Genomic DNA, 16,255 nt, shown 5'->3' on the forward strand with positions numbered 1-16,255 from the left:
CTATTGGCCCTTCAGATAAAAACTTGTAGACCTCTACACGTCTGGTTCATCCTTGGGAGCAATTTCCAAACTCCGAAAGGTACCATGTTCATCTGTACAAACAATAGTACGCAAGTATAAACACCATGGGACCACGCAGCCGCTCAGGAAGGAGACACCTTCTGTCTCCTAGAGGTTAGCGTGCTTTGGTGCGAAAAGTGCAAATCAATCCCAGAACAACAGCAAAGGTCCTTGTGAAGATGCTGGAGGAAACAGGTACAACATTATCTGTATCCACAGTAAAACGAGTCCTATATCAACATAACCTGAAAGACCGCCATAAAACTGCACATGCGGAAAAGGACGAGGCTTGCAAGCCGAAGAACACCATCCCATCCGTGAAGCACGGGGGTGGCAGCATCATGTTGTGGGGTTGCTTTGCTGCAGGAGGTACTGGTGCACTTCACAAAATAGATGGCATCATGAGAAGAGAATTATGTGGATATATTGAAGCAACATCTCAAGACATCAGTCAGGAAGTTAAAGCTTGGTCGGAAATGGGTCTTCCAAATGGACAGTGACACCAAGCAAGGACAACAAAGTTAAGGACAACAAAGTCAAGGTATTGTAGTGGCCATCACAAAGCCCTGAGCTTAATCCTACAGAAAATGTGTGCGCAGAACTTAAACAGCGAGTGTGACCAAGGAGGCCGACAAACCTGACTCAGTTACACCAGCTCTGTCAGGAGGAATGGGGCAAAATTCACCCAACATATTGTGGGAAGCTCGTGGAAGGCTACACAAAACGTTTGACCCAAGTTAAACAAATTAAACACAATGACACCAAGTATTAATTGAGTGTATGTAAACTTCTGACTCACTGGGAAGGTGATGAAATAAATAAAAGCTGAAATAAATAATTTTCTCTACTATTATTCTGACTTTTCACATTTGTAAAATAAGTGGTGATCCTAACTGACCTAAGACAGGGAATTTTTACTTGATTAAAAGTCAGGCAGTTAGCACACTGTTCCTAAGCCGTCATTGAAAATAAGAATTTGTTCTTAACTGACTTGCTTGGTAAAATAAAGGTAAAATAAATAAAAAACTGTGAGGCAATGTGCCAAGAGTATTCAACTGTAGGGGAACAATAAGAGAGGAAGTGTACCAAGAGAACTAGACTTTAGAAAAAAACCTGTGTACTGCCAGCGTGCCCGGAGGACTAGACAGTAGAGGAAATACTCTCTAGAACCAGAATACCAAGACGACTAGGCTGTAGAGGAAATATACATGTGGAACAAGCCAAGAGGACTAGGCTGTAGGGGAAATACTGGGTAGAGCCAGCGTACCAAGAGGACTAGACTGTAAAGGACATATAAGTAAGGCAAAGTGACAAATGATCTAAACTTTAGGGGAAATACCGTGTAGAGCCAGCGTGCCAAGCGAACAAGACTGTAGAGGAATAACTGTATAGAGCCAGCATACGAAGAAGACAGTTGACGAAATACCGTGTAGAGCCAGCGTGCCAAGCGAACAGGACTGTAGAAGAATAACTGTATAGAGCCAGCATACGAAGAAGACAGTTGAGGAAATACTGTGCAGAGCCAGCGTGCCAAGCGAACAGGACTGTAGAGGAATAACTGTATAGAGCCAGCATACGAAGAAGACAGTTGACGAAATACTGTGCAGAGCCAGCGTTCCAAGAGGACTAGACAGTAAGGGAAATATTATCTTTATTTATTTAACATTTATTTAACCAGGAAGGGCTCATTGAGATTTAAAATCTCTTTTCTCTCGGTTCCGGTTGGAGCGAGCGGCCGCATCTACACTTCGGTCCGCAGGTAGTATAACTTTTTATAACTTTTCATTACATTTCGTTATAGTACAACGGTTTGATTTGTCTAATCTTAGCAATTTCTTCTTAGCCAGCTACATAGCCGTCTTTGTATCAACGACAATTGCATAATTATCGTATTTCGTCGTCCTAACGTATCTGCCCACCAGCTAGCTAAGCAGCTAGCTAACATCCACTGTCCACTAGCACTGTAGAAACTATTACACTCAACTGAACGACTCGATTAGTGTAGTGTCAGCTAGCTACATAGTTGTCTTCGTATCCAAGATAATTGTGCAGTTTAGAGTGTGTAGACTTAGAGTGATTATCTTAATTTACCGAGGTTAGCTAGCCAGCTATTTGTCGTCCTTAACGTAGGTAATGCTGCTAGCTAGCTAGCCAACAGCTAGCCAACCTCTACCGAATTGAACTCCAACTACCCGGTCAACATTCCGCGTCGTTCCACAGGTAGTATCACATTTTCATTTCACTTCATTACAGTACAACGGTTTGATTTGTTTGATCGTAGCTAGCCAGCTACATAGCCGTCTTTGTATCTAAGACAATTGTGTAGCCTAGAGCGATTTTCTAGGTTAGCTGGCCAGCTATTGTCGTTCTTCTAACGTAGCTAGCCAGCTAGCCCCCGAATAGCAGCACTGTAGTAACTATTACAGTACAACGGTTTGTTTTGTTTGATCGTAGCTAGCTAGCTACATAGCCGTCTTTGTATCTAAGACAATTGTGTAGCCTAGAGCGATTTTCTAGGTTAGCCAGCCAGCTATTGTCGTTCTTTTAAAGTAACGGAACGCAATCAACCTTGCTAGCTAGCCAGCTAGCCCCCGAATAGCAGCACTGTAGAAACTATTACACTCGACGGAACGACTTGATTAGTGTAGTGTCAACATCGCAGCCACTACCAGCTAGCCTACTCCAGCAGTACTGTTTCATTTCAATCATTTTAGTCAATAAGATTCTTGCTACGTAAGCTTAACTTTCTGAACATTCGAGACGTGTAGTCCACTTGTCATTCCAATCTCCTTTGCATTAGCGTAGCCTCTTCTGTACCCTGTTAACTATGTGTCTATCTATCCCTGTTCTCTCCTCTCTGCACAGACCATACAAACGCTCCACACCGCGTGGCCGCGGCCACCCTAATCTGGTGGTCCCAGCGCGCACGACCCACGTGGAGTTCCTGGTCTCCGGTAGCCTCTGGAACTGCCGATCTGCGGCCAACAAGGCAGAGTTCATCTCAGCCTATGCCTCCCTCCAGTCCCTCGACTTCCTGGCACTGACGGAAACATGGATCACCACAGATAACACTGCTACTCCTACTGCTCTCTCTTCGTCCGCCCACGTGTTCTCGCACACCCCGAGAGCTTCTGGTCAGCGGGGTGGTGGCACCGGGATCCTCATCTCTCCCAAGTGGTCATTCTCTCTCTCTCCCCTTACCCATCTATCTATCGCCTCCTTTGAATTCCATGCTGTCACAGTTACCAGCCCTTTCAAGCTTAACATTCTTATCATTTATCGCCCTCCAGGTTCCCTCGGAGAGTTCATCAATGAGCTTGATGCCTTGATAAGCTCCTTTCCTGAGGACGGCTCACCTCTCACAGTCCTGGGCGACTTTAACCTCCCCACGTCTACCTTTGACTCATTCCTCTCTGCCTCCTTCTTTCCACTCCTCTCCTCTTTTGACCTCACCCTCTCACCTTCCCCCTACTCACAAGGCAGGCAATACGCTCGACCTCATCTTTACTAGATGCTGTTCTTCCACTAACCTCACTGCAACTCCCCTCCAAGTCTCCGACCACTACCTTGTATCCTTTTCCCTCTCGCTCTCATCCAACACTTCCCACACTGCCCCTACTCGGATGGTATCGCGCCGTCCCAACCTTCGCTCTCTCTCCCCCGCTACTCTTTCCTCTTCCATCCTTTCATCTCTTCCCTCTGCTCATACCTTCTCCAACCTTTCTCCTGACTCTGCCTCCTCAACCCTCCTCTCTTCCCTTTCTGCATCCTTTGACTCTCTATGTCCCCTATCCTCCAGGCCGGCTCGGTCCTCCCCTCCCGCTCCGTGGCTCGATGACTCATTGCGAGCTCACAGAACAGAGCTCCGGGCAGCCGAGCGGAAATGGAGGAAAACTCGCCTCCCTGCGGACCTGGCATCCTTTCACTCCCTCCTCTCTACATTTTCCTCCTCTGTCTCTGCTGCTAAAGCCACTTTCTACCACTCTAAATTCCAAGCATCTGCCTCTAACCCTAGGAAGCTCTTTGCCACCTTCTCCTCCCTCCTGAATCCCCCCCCCTCCCCCCCCTCCTCCCTCTCTGCAGATGACTTCGTCAACCATTTTGAAAAGAAGGTCGACGACATCCGATCCTCGTTTGCTAAGTCAAACGACACCGCTGGTTCTGCTCACACTGCCCTACCCTGTGCTCTGACCTCTTTCTCCCCTCTCTCTCCAGATGAAATCTCGCTTCTTGTGACGGCCGGCCGCCCAACAACCTGCCCGCTCGACCCTATCCCCTCCTCTCTCCTCCAGACCATTTCCGGGGACCTTCTCCCTTACCTCACCTCGCTCATCAACTCATCCCTGACCGCTGGCTACGTCCCTTCCGTCTTCAAGAGAGCGAGAGTTGCACCCCTTCTGAAGAAACCTACACTCGATCCCTCCGATGTCAACAACTACAGACCAGTATCCCTTCTTTCTTTTCTCTCCAAAACTCTTGAACGTGCCGTCCTTGGCCAGCTCTCCCGCTATCTCTCTCAGAATGACCTTCTTGATCCAAATCAGTCAGGTTTCAAGACTAGTCATTCAACTGAGACTGCTCTTCTCTGCATCACGGAGGCGCTCCGCACTGCTAAAGCTAACTCTCTCTCCTCTGCTCTCATCCTTCTAGACCTATCGGCTGCCTTCGATACTGTGAACCATCAGATCCTCCTCTCCACCCTCTCCGAGTTGGGCATCTCCGGCGCGGCCCACGCTTGGATTGCGTCCTACCTGACAGGTCGCTCCTACCAGGTGGCGTGGCGAGAATCTGTCTCCTCGCCACGCGCTCTCACCACTGGTGTCCCCCAGGGCTCTGTTCTAGGCCCTCTCCTATTCTCGCTATACACCAAGTCACTTGGCTCTGTCATAACCTCACATGGTCTCTCCTATCATTGCTATGCAGACGACACACAATTAATCTTCTCCTTTCCCCCTTCTGATGACCAGGTGGCGAATCGCATCTCTGCATGTCTGGCAGACATATCAGTGTGGATGACGGATCACCACCTCAAGCTGAACCTCGGCAAGACGGAGCTGCTCTTCCTCCCGGGGAAGGACTGCCCGTTCCATGATCTCGCCATCACGGTTGACAACTCCATTGTGTCCTCCTCCCAGAGCGCTAAGAACCTTGGCGTGATCCTGGACAACACCCTGTCGTTCTCAACCAACATCATGGCGGTGGCCCGTTCCTGTAGGTTCATGCTCTACAACATCCGCAGAGTACGACCCTGCCTCACACAGGAAGCGGCGCAGGTCCTAATCCAGGCACTTGTCATCTCCCGTCTGGATTACTGCAACTCGCTGTTGGCTGGGCTCCCTGCCTGTGCCATTAAACCCCTACAACTCATCCAGAACGCCGCAGCCCGTCTGGTGTTCAACCTTCCCAAGTTCTCTCACGTCACCCCGCTCCTCCGCTCTCTCCACTGGCTTCCAGTTGAAGCTCGCATCCGCTACAAGACCATGGTGCTTGCCTACGGAGCTGTGAGGGGAACGGCACCGCAGTACCTCCAGGCTCTGATCAGGCCCTACACCCAAGCAAGGGCACTGCGTTCATCCACCTCTGGCCTGCTCGCCTCCCTACCATTGAGGAAGTACAGTTCCCGCTCAGCCCAGTCAAAACTGTTCGCTGCTCTGGCCCCCCAATGGTGGAACAAACTCCCTCACGACGCCAGGACAGCGGAGTCAATCACCACCTTCCGGAGACACCTGAAACCCCACCTCTTCAAGGAATACCTAGGATAGGATAAGTAATCCTTCTCACCCCCCCCCTTAATGATTTAGATGCACTATTGTAAAGTGGCTGTTCCACTGGATGTCAGAAGGTGAATTCACCAATTTGTAAGTCGCTCTGGATAAGAGCGTCTGCTAAATGACTTAAATGTAAATGTAAATGTTTTTCAAGAGTGTCCTGGCAAAGATAGGCAGCACCAAGTCATTACGAAAATTACAGACAAACAACATGATAAACTACAAGTAATCAAGGTAAAACCATAGAATTCACAATATAAGAGAGGCTCAGGGATATTGTGTGTCTACTGTATGTTTATGTCTATCTAAAAGATTACAGTCAACGTAGTTCTGATGCTGGTGCATACACTCTCTATAGATGAAAGCAGGACCTGACTGGGTGAGCAGAGCAGCCTTTAGCCCCTCCCTCCATGGCATGGCCATATCCACAGTGTGGCCCCCAGAGGAATCCCCACAGAGGTACAGTGGGTATTTAACCCAGAGAAGAGAGGTATCCTGACCTATGTGGGTCTGTGTGGCGTTGTATTACTCCGTACCTTCTACACATCAGGGGAATGAGGCTCTCTCCGGCTCCTGCTCTGGATTCAAGTCTGGCTGGTAGTCTGGTTCTACTACATCTAGCTGTGGTGGCTGGTGGGCTTGCCTTGCTCGCGTCTGCCTCTTGCTCTGCCTCTGGGCTGGAGTCTGTCAGATGCAGGCTCCAAGGCACCCCTCGTCCTCCGGCGTTCTCTCAGGACGGGGACTTTGTCATCGGGGGTGTTTTCTCCATCCATTACTATATGCACACTGTGGATCACAGCTACACCAGCCTGCCTGAGCCCCTGCAGTGCACAGGGAGGTCAGTGAGCGCAAGAGGGAACAGGGGACAGGACTGTGGCTGTGTGGGGAGACAGATAAATTGTGTTTTAAAAACAGAGAAACAGTGTGTTGAATGCCCGGCAAACAGTGTGTTTAAAGTCCGATAAACAGTGTGTTTATGACAGAGAGACAATGTATTGAAAGAAAGATATACAATGTGTTTAAAAACTGCTAAACAGTGTGTTTAAAGACAGATAAACAGTTTGTTTAAAGACAGATAAACAGTGTGTTTAAAGACAGATAAACAGTGTGTTTAAAGACAGATATACAGTGTGTTTAAAGACAGATATACAGTGTGTTTAAAGAAAGATAAACAGTGTGTTTAAAGACTGATAAACAGTGTGTTTAAAGACCGATAAACAGCATGTTAATGACAGAGAAACAATGTGTTTAAAGAATGATAAACAATGTGTTTAAAGACAGATAAACACTGTTTAAAGACAGAGATACAGTGTGTTTAAAGACAGATAAACTGTGTTTTTAAAGACCATAATCAGTGTGTTTGTGTCTGAGAGAGTAGGTAAAGACTACTGTTACAAAGGATCACATTTTCAAATGCAGGCTATACTACAGTGTCCTCAATTACAGACAACAAAAGTGTAGACATAGACGGTATGGAAAATGAGACTAGATATTAGGCTGTTTGCCATGGTAACATTCTATAGTCTAGTTCATCATTCATTAGGAGGAGCTCACTGACCCATCTTCTATTTACAGTATGGATTCCCGTGAGTTACGCTTTTCACGCGCCATGATCTTCGCAGTTGAGGAGATAAACAACAGTTCCTACCTTCTACCAGGTGTCACACTTGGTTATCAAGTGCACGACTCCTGCAACTCGGTCCCCATGGCCGTAAAAGTTGCCTTCCAGCTGGCTAACGGCCTGGGCCCCATGTTTGATACCGGAGAACAGTGCTCGGGGTCGGCTACAGTGACAGCTATTGTTGGCGAGTCTGCCTCCACACCAACCATCAGCATGTTGCGCATCACCGGCCCTTTCGGGATTCCTCAGGTAAACTCCTGTGGACAGAAATCATTCAGCTTCTTTTAATTCTCTGTATTCCAACTGTATTCTCCTCTCTTTCAGGAATATATATTTCTGTGTGAAATTATGTGGAGAAAGGAATTTGAACATAGACTGAGGAATATGAGTCTGGAGAACTTCTGAAGGCATTAAAACATGATCTGAGGACTATATTTCATAGGCTCAGTTTTTATGAGATGCAAGGGAATGGTGTCACAATTTTGTGTATCCTTACCGTTCTGACCCAATGAAAAACAATGAGTTGGCTTATTATTATTAATGTCTCCCTAACATCAATCTACATAGCAAAATAAAAAAAAGCAGGAAGTTGCCAATACATTAGAGTTGTGTGGGCGACATGATGTTCTTTCTCATGTTTTCGACTGTCTGTTTTTACCAAGGTGAGCCACTATTCCACCTGTGCGTGTCTGAGTGATAAGAAACAGTATCCAACCTTCTTCAGAACCATCCCCAGTGATCAGTTCCAGGCTGCTGCTCTGGCCCACCTCATCAGGCACTTCGGCTGGACCTGGATTGGGGCGGTCCGTTCCGACTCTGACTACGGGAATAACGGGATGGCTGCTTTCCTGCAGGCAGCACAAGAGGAGGGTATCTGTGTGGAGTATTCTGAAGCCTTCTCCCTTACCAACCCACTCAGCAGAGTGCAACGGGTGGCTGACATGATCCGCAGGTGATCCATGATTACTGGTGAACTTTTCATTCATACAAATGCAAGACCATATTTATAAAGCATACTATTGTTATTAATTTCTCTCTTTTCCCGAAGCTGATCTGTGAAACCAACATGATTTGCATAAAGTATCTTATGCATGTCAAAAGTGTTGATTAATGCTAATGTTCATGTTCACTTCACTGAGACATTCCAGTGAATGACAAACATGACCAGCATATTAAGTATATGATATAATCATGTTCCCCAGCTCCACAGCCCAGGTGGTGGTTGCATTTGTATCCGCTTGGGACATGAGAATCCTGCTGAGTGAGTTGGAACGCCTGCCCTCTCCACCCCGCCAGTGGATCGGGAGTGAGACCTGGGTCACTGATCCAGATATGCTGCGTTTCGGCCTGTGTGCCGGGGCCATCGGATTTGGCATCCAACGCTCTGTCATCCCCGGCCTCAGGGACTTCCTCCTGGACCTCTCCCCACAGAAGGTGTCCAACTCTCCCCTGCTCACTGAGTTCTGGGAGGGAGCCTTTGGCTGTAGGTTGAGGACAGGTATCTATCTATCCATCCACCCACCCACCCACCCACCCACCCACCCACCCACCCATCCATCCATCTGCCTGTCGAACATTTTATTTACATGTCTGTCTGTCTTTCTGTCTGTCTGTCTGTCTGTCTGTCTGTCTGTCTGTCTGTCTGTCTGTTGGTCTCTTGGTATCTCTGTCTGTCTGTAGGGACATCTACAGGTGTTGGGGTTGAAGAGAAGGTGTGTGATGGCAGTGAGGATATACAGCAGCTTCAGACCCCCTACACAGATACATCCCAGCTTCGTATCACTAACATGGTGTATAAAGCTGTTTATGCCATAGCACACGCCATCCACAGCATCATTTGTGAAGAGAGAGAAAACTCCACTGTGAACTGTGACAAAAACCTAAATGTGAAGCCAACACAGGTGAATGACAAGTCTGTAGTATCATTTCCTGATAAATATGTTTATATAGACAACATGTCTGAAGGCCTAGGAGTTCTCATTATACTTCACAACTTCTTCTGAAGTAACACATCTGTTAAAAATGAGTTGAATTAATTTTCTGTTTCTCTCTCCATCTATCTTCCTTTCTCCCCATTTCTCTCTTTCCATCTTTCTTCCCCTTTCTCCATCTCTCATCTCTCTCTTCCCCTCTGTCCATCTATCTCTCCATCTCTCATCCCTTCTCTCATCTCTCTCTTCCCTTATCTCCATCGCTCTTCACCTCTCCTTCTTTCCCGTGCCCTTTCTTCCTCTCTTCCCCTCTCTCCATCTCTCTCTCTCTCCCTTGCCCTTCAAACTTCAGGTCCTGGAGAGATTGAGGAAGGTGAACTTCTCTCGTAACGGGTACCAGGTGTCTTTCGATGCCAATGGGGACCCAGTGGCCACCTATGAGCTGGTCAACTGGCAGAGACGGGAGAGTGGGAAGATGGAGTTTGTGACAGTGGGGCTCTATGATGCATCCTTGCCTCCTGACCAGAGGCTTGCCATCGAGAGGGAAATCACCTGGGTAAAGAACAGTACACAAGTACCTGTGTCAGTGTGCAGTGAGAGCTGTCCCCCAGGCACTCGTAAGGCTATACAGAAAGGAAAGCCTGTATGCTGTTATGACTGTATCCAATGTGCAGAGGGAGAGATCAGTAATGACACAGGTAGGACTATAAGAACAGTTGCCAAAAATGTGTAGTAATTTCTAAAATGTGTAGTAATTTCTATATGTAAAGTAGTGGTTTATTCCTATTACCAGCACTACAAAGGTAGTATCTGTCAATCATGTTCCTGATCTTATTATCTCATTTAAGCTGCACATTAATTCAACATTCTTTATTGTAAACTGACAAAGTGCATCATTGTGGGACATGTATTTGTAAATGAATAAAACCTGAATCTATTATTATTAACATTTACATTTACATTTAAGTCATTTAGCAGACGCTCTAACCTTTGATGTCTGTTGTTTTGTCCTGGTCAGATTCTTCAGACTGTCTGATCTGTCCCGAGGAGTACTGGCCCAACGCTGAGAGAGACCTCTGTATCCTTAAGCCTGTGGAGTTCCTGTCCTTCCACGAGGTCCTCGGAATCATCCTGACCGTCTGCTCTGTGGGCGGGGCTTGTCTGGCCATCGCCACGGCAACTGTCTTCTACCGACACCGAATGTCTGCCATCGTCAAGGCCAACAACTCTGAGCTGAGCTTCCTGCTGCTCTTCTCCTTGGCTCTGTGTTTTCTGTGTTCTCTTACTTTCATTGGCCGGCCCTCTGAGTGGTCCTGTATGCTGCGTCACACAGCGTTTGGCATCACCTTCGTCCTCTGCATCTCTTGTGTTCTGGGGAAAACAATAGTGGTGTTGATGGCCTTCAGGGCTACACTTCCAGCCAGTAATGTCATGAAATGGTTTGGTCCTCCACAGCAGAGATTGACTGTAGTGTCCTTCACGTTTGTCCAGGCTATGATATGCACTCTGTGGTTGGTCCTGTCCCCTCCCTTCCCCATTAAAAACCTCACTACCTACAAGGAGAAGATCATTCTAGAGTGTGATGTGGGTTCAGCTATTGGTTTCTGGGCTGTGTTGGGTTATATAGGTCTCCTGGCTCTCTTGTGCTTTGTGCTGGCTTTTCTGGCTCGGAAGCTGCCTGATAACTTCAATGAGGCCAAATTCATCACCTTCAGCATGCTCATATTCTGTGCAGTTTGGATCACCTTTATCCCAGCTTATGTCAGCTCTCCTGGGAAGTTGACTGTAGCTGTGGAGATCTTTGCCATCATCACCTCTAGCTTTGGGTTGTTCTTTCTATTATTTGTTCCTAAATGCTTTATTATTCTGTTCCGGCCGGAGAAGAACACCAAGAAACACCTTATGGAGAAGACATCCAGTGATAAACGTTATTAAGAAATGATTGAGGGGAAAAAACATTGTAACGTTCAGTTATATGGTTTATCATACAGTTAGGGAGGACTACTCTGACAGAGATTACCAACAATTTAGCAGATAATCTTTGGTACATTTGTAACTGGTAACATGACAGGTTCACTTTAGATATTCCAATGTTATGTGAAATTGTTAAAATCTAGAGTGTTAAAATCCAATTAGACCTGCTACATGATGTGATTAGCAGTAGCCTACAGAGTGGAACCACTTCCATGTTGTTGGAGAAAAGCTTTATTCCTATATGAATTGATATAACATTGAAGTGCATGTGTTCAATTGATATTGTAATTCATCATATTATGTATTATAATAATATAATAAACATTTTCATATACAGTTGAAGTCGGAAGTTTACATACACTTAGGTTGGAGTCATTAAAACTCCATAATTTTCTTGTTTACACATTCAAGTATTTTGGGACAACTAGTCATTTTTCCAACAGTTGTTTACAGACGGATTATTTCACTGTTTCACACTACAAGTGGAAGATAACAAACTATGTTGACTGTGCCTTTAACCTCTAGCGTCGAGCAATCCCGTATCCGGGAGCGTAATCATAGCCTCAAGCTCATTAGCATAACGCAACGTTAACTATTCATGAAAATCGCAAATGAAATGAAAGAAATATATTCACTCACTAGCTTAGCCTTTTGCTAACAACACTATCATCTCAGATTTTCAAAATATGCTTTTCAACCATCGCTATACAAACATTTGTGTAAGAGGTATTGATAGCTAGCATAGCATTAGCCTAGCATTCAGCAGGCAACATTTTCACAAAAACAAGAAAAGCATTCAAATAAAATCATTTACCTTCAAAGAACTTCAGATGTTTTCAATGAGGACTCTCAGTTAGATATCAAATGTTCAGTTTTTCCAAAGAGATTATTTGTGTAGGAGAAATCGCTCCGTTTTGTTCATCACGTTTGGCTAAGAAAAAAACCTGAAAATTCAGTCATTGCAATGCCAAACTTTTTTCCAAATTAACTCCATAATATCGACAGAAACATGCAAACATTGTTTAGAATCAATCCTCAAGGTGTTTTCACATATCTATTCGATGATAAATCATTCGTGGCAGTTGTGTTTCTCCTCTGAAGAAAATGGAAACATGCACGCAGCTGGAGATTACGCAATAATTTCGACGGAGGACACCAAGCGGGCACCTGGTAAATGTAGTCTCTTATGGTCAATCTTCCAATGATATGCCTAGAAATATGTCACAATACTGCAGACACCTTGCGGAAATGACAGAAAGTGTAGGCTCATTCATGGCGCATTAACAGCCATATAAGGAGACATTGGAACACAGCACCTTCAGAATCTGGTCCATTTCCTGTTTGAAATTTCATCTTGGTTTCGCCTGTAGCATCAGTTCTGTGGCACTCACAGATAATATCTTTGCAGTTTTGGAAACGTCAGAGTGTTTTCTTTCCAAAGCTGTCAATTATATGCATAGTAAAGCATCTTTTCGTGACAAAATATCTTGTTTTAAACGGGAACGTTTTTTTATCCAAAAATTAAGAGCACCCCCTATATCGAAGAAGTTAAACAGCATGGAAAATTCCAGAAATATATGTCATGGCTTTAGAAGATTCTGATAGGCTGATTGACATCATTTGAGTCAATTGGAGGTGTACCAACGGATTTATTTCAAGGACTACCTTCAAACTCAGTGCCTCTTTGCTTGACATCATGGTAAAATCAAATGAAATCAGCCAAGACTTCAGAAAAATTTTCTATGTTGGTGTTTTGTATAATTCCCAATTAGAGGAAGCTGGTAATCATTGTCTCTATTTGGGGATCATATTTAAGTAGGCATTTTTCCCACCTGTGTTTGTGGGATATTATTTTGTGTTTGTGCATGTGTACCACGTAGTCACATACCGTTGTTCGTTAATTTGATTTCTTGGTTTTGGCTTAAGTTTCACATTGGAATAAATATGTGGAACTCAAAATCCGCTGCGCCTTGGTCCCATTCTTACGACACCCTTGACAGAATAACCCACCAAAAGAGGACCAAGCAGCATATCCACGGGGTAAAGGAGTTTTGGACATGGGAAGAAGTGATGGGTGGATGCGAGACCCTCCCTTGGCGGCAGACAGAAGGTAAAAATGGAGGACAGCGACGACGACAGGGTTCACGTCCACCAAAAGCCCAAGGACAACCCCAAGATTTTTTGGGGTGGGGTCACAAGGGGTGGCCGGCTGAAATGCATGAAGAGCCAGAGCACATGGAGCAGGCGATAGAGATGTGGTCAGTCGACCCAAGGAGAGTGCCAGAGCCCGCATGGGAGTTGATGGAACAGTGTGAGGAAGGATATCAGAGAATGGAGTTGGCTAGGAGTATGTGGCAGCGCCAGAATCAAGTTGGCTAGGAGTATGCGGCAGCGCAAGCGTGCTGAAGAGCGGGTCATCAGTCCGGTGCCATATGTGACGGCTCTACGCACCACATCTCCAGTGCGCCTCCTCAGCCCGGTATGTCCTGTGCCGGTTCCTCGCACTCGCCATGAGGAGCGTGTCGTCAGTCCACTGCTAAAGAAACCCCAAGATTCTTTTGGGGAGGGCACATGGAGCTGGCGGACGAGCAGCGGAGAGTGCCACATAGCCTGTGTGGGAGTCGGAGGAGGAATTCGATGAAAGATTCCGGAGAGAGGTGGGAGCAATGAGAATGCTGCCGTACAGGCGTGCTGAAGAGAGTGACACCAGTCCGGTGCCATCTGCACTGGTTTCACTCATCTGGCCTCCAGTGCGCCTTCCCAGTCCGGTACGTCCTGTGCCTCCTCCCCTCTCTCTCCCTGAAGTGCGTGTCACCAGTCCGGTGCCACCTGTACCGGCTCCACTCACTAGGCCTCTGGCGACGGTTCACAGTCCAGAGCTTCCGGTCACGGTTCACAGTCCAGAGCTTCCGGCGACGGTTTCCAGTCCAGAGCCTCCGGTGACGGTTCCCAGTCCAGAGCTTCTGGCAACGGTCAATGGTCTGGAACCTCCAGCTACGATCAACGGTCCGAAACCTCTAGCGACGATCAATGGTCCAGAACCTCCAGCGACGGTCAAGGGTACGGAACCTCCAGTGACGATCAATGGTCCGGAATCTCAAGTGACGGTCAAGGGTCTGGAACCTCCAGCGATGATCAATGGTCCGGAACCTCCAGCGACGGTCAACGGTCACGAGCATCCAGGCAAGGCATCCAGTCCTGCTCCAGGGCAGGAGACTTCCTCTGTGCCAGTGCCCAATCCATGCACGGTGTCCAGTCCACCTCCAGGGCCGGAGTCTTCCTCTGCATTGGGGCCCAGTCCGGGCACGGTGTCCAGTCTCACTCCAGGTCAGGAGACTTCCTCTGCGCCGGTGCTTAGTCCAGGCATGTCGGCCAGCCCAGATCCATGGCCGGATACTTCGTCTGCGTCGATTCCCAGTCCAGGCATGGCGGCCAGCCCAGATCCTGTCACGAATCCCGCTTCCTGAGTCTGTGTTTGCCTGTGTTTCTGTCCTGGAGTGTGTTTCCGGTGTCCTGGAACGCACCCTGTCTGGTTGCCTGGGCGAATTAGCTTGTTGGGAGATCGATGTTCACCCGCACCTGTATCCCATCAGTAATCTGCACACCTGTCCTGATCATCACCTCTCCCCTTCAAAAGCTCTGACCTGACATCCATTCCCTGCCGGATCGTTAGCCATGAACAGTATGTCGAGCCATAGTATCAGCCTCAAGATAGATAGAATTTGTTTTGTTGTTTTTTACGTAATTTTCCCTGACGTTCCGACCTGGGTCGAAGAACGGCAAGGCGGACGCCTTGTCCCGGATGTTCTCCAAGACGGATGAGAGTGGGGCCAAGACTGAGACGATTCTTCCCCAGAACCTTGTAGTGAGAGCCGTTACATGGAGGATTGAGGAGGATGTGATGGCGGCCCTTCGGACGCAGCCCGGCCCCGGTAACGGTCCACCCGGTTGGTTGTTTGTGCCTGAGTCGGTCCGTTCTGCTCTTCTTCAGTGGTCCCACGCCAGCAAGATAGCTTGTCACCCTGGCGTTGCTCGGACTATGGCGCTACTGCGCAGACGATTTTGGTGGCCTGCCATGGGAGAAGATACCCGGAGGTTTGTTGCCGCATGTTCTGTTTGTGCTCAGAACAAAAGTACCAATCAGCCCAGCTCTGGGCTTCTTCACCCCCTACCTATTCCTCGGCGACCTTGGTCGCATCTGGCCCTGGATTTTGTCACGGGATTGCCCCCTTCTGTTGTGAACACGGTCATTCTGACCATTGTGGACAGATTCAGCAAGTTTGCTCATTTTGTCCCTCTCTCCAAGCTTCCATCTGCCACGGAGACGTCTGAGATCCTGGTTAGGGAGGTTTTCAGGGTCCACGGATTGCCCAGTGACATTGTTTCTGACCGTGGTCCTCAGTTTACCTCTGCTGTCTGGAGATCCTTCTGTTTGGCCATTGGAGCTACAGTCAGTCTCACTTCTGGATTTCACCCACAATCTAATGGTCAGGCGGAGAGAGCCAACCAGAAGATGGAGTCCACGCTGCGTTGTCTTGTCTCCTCTGATCCCACCTCTTGGTCATCTCAATTACCCTGGGTCGAGTATGCCCATAATACCCTTCCTTCATCTGCCACTGGGATGTCCCCCTTCCAATGCCTGTACGGATACCAACCCCCTTTGTTTCCTTCTCAGGAGAGGGATCTTTCGGTTCCTTCTGTCCAGGCCCACATTTGTCGTTGCCACCGGACCTGGCATCGGGCCAGGAAGGTCCTCCTTAGGGTTTCTGACCGGTATCAGATCCAGGCGAATCGTCGCCGTATTCCTGCTCCCGCTTATACCATGGGAGATAAGGTTTGGTTGGCTACACGAGTCGAGGAAACTGTCACCAAAGTTCATTGTTCCGTTTGTGGTGGAGAGA

At 47.4% G+C, this 16,255-nt stretch overlaps 1 pseudogene; it reads left to right on the forward strand.

The window, feature by feature from the left end:
• Nucleotides 1–239: 239 nt before the first annotated feature.
• On the forward strand, nucleotides 240–11,315 carry LOC135545333 (extracellular calcium-sensing receptor-like; annotated as a pseudogene).
• The last annotated feature ends 4,940 nt before the right edge of the window (nucleotides 11,316–16,255 follow it).

Source organism: Oncorhynchus masou, chromosome 9 (assembly GCF_036934945.1).
Source record: "Oncorhynchus masou masou isolate Uvic2021 chromosome 9, UVic_Omas_1.1, whole genome shotgun sequence".
NCBI lineage: Eukaryota > Metazoa > Chordata > Actinopteri > Salmoniformes > Salmonidae > Oncorhynchus > Oncorhynchus masou.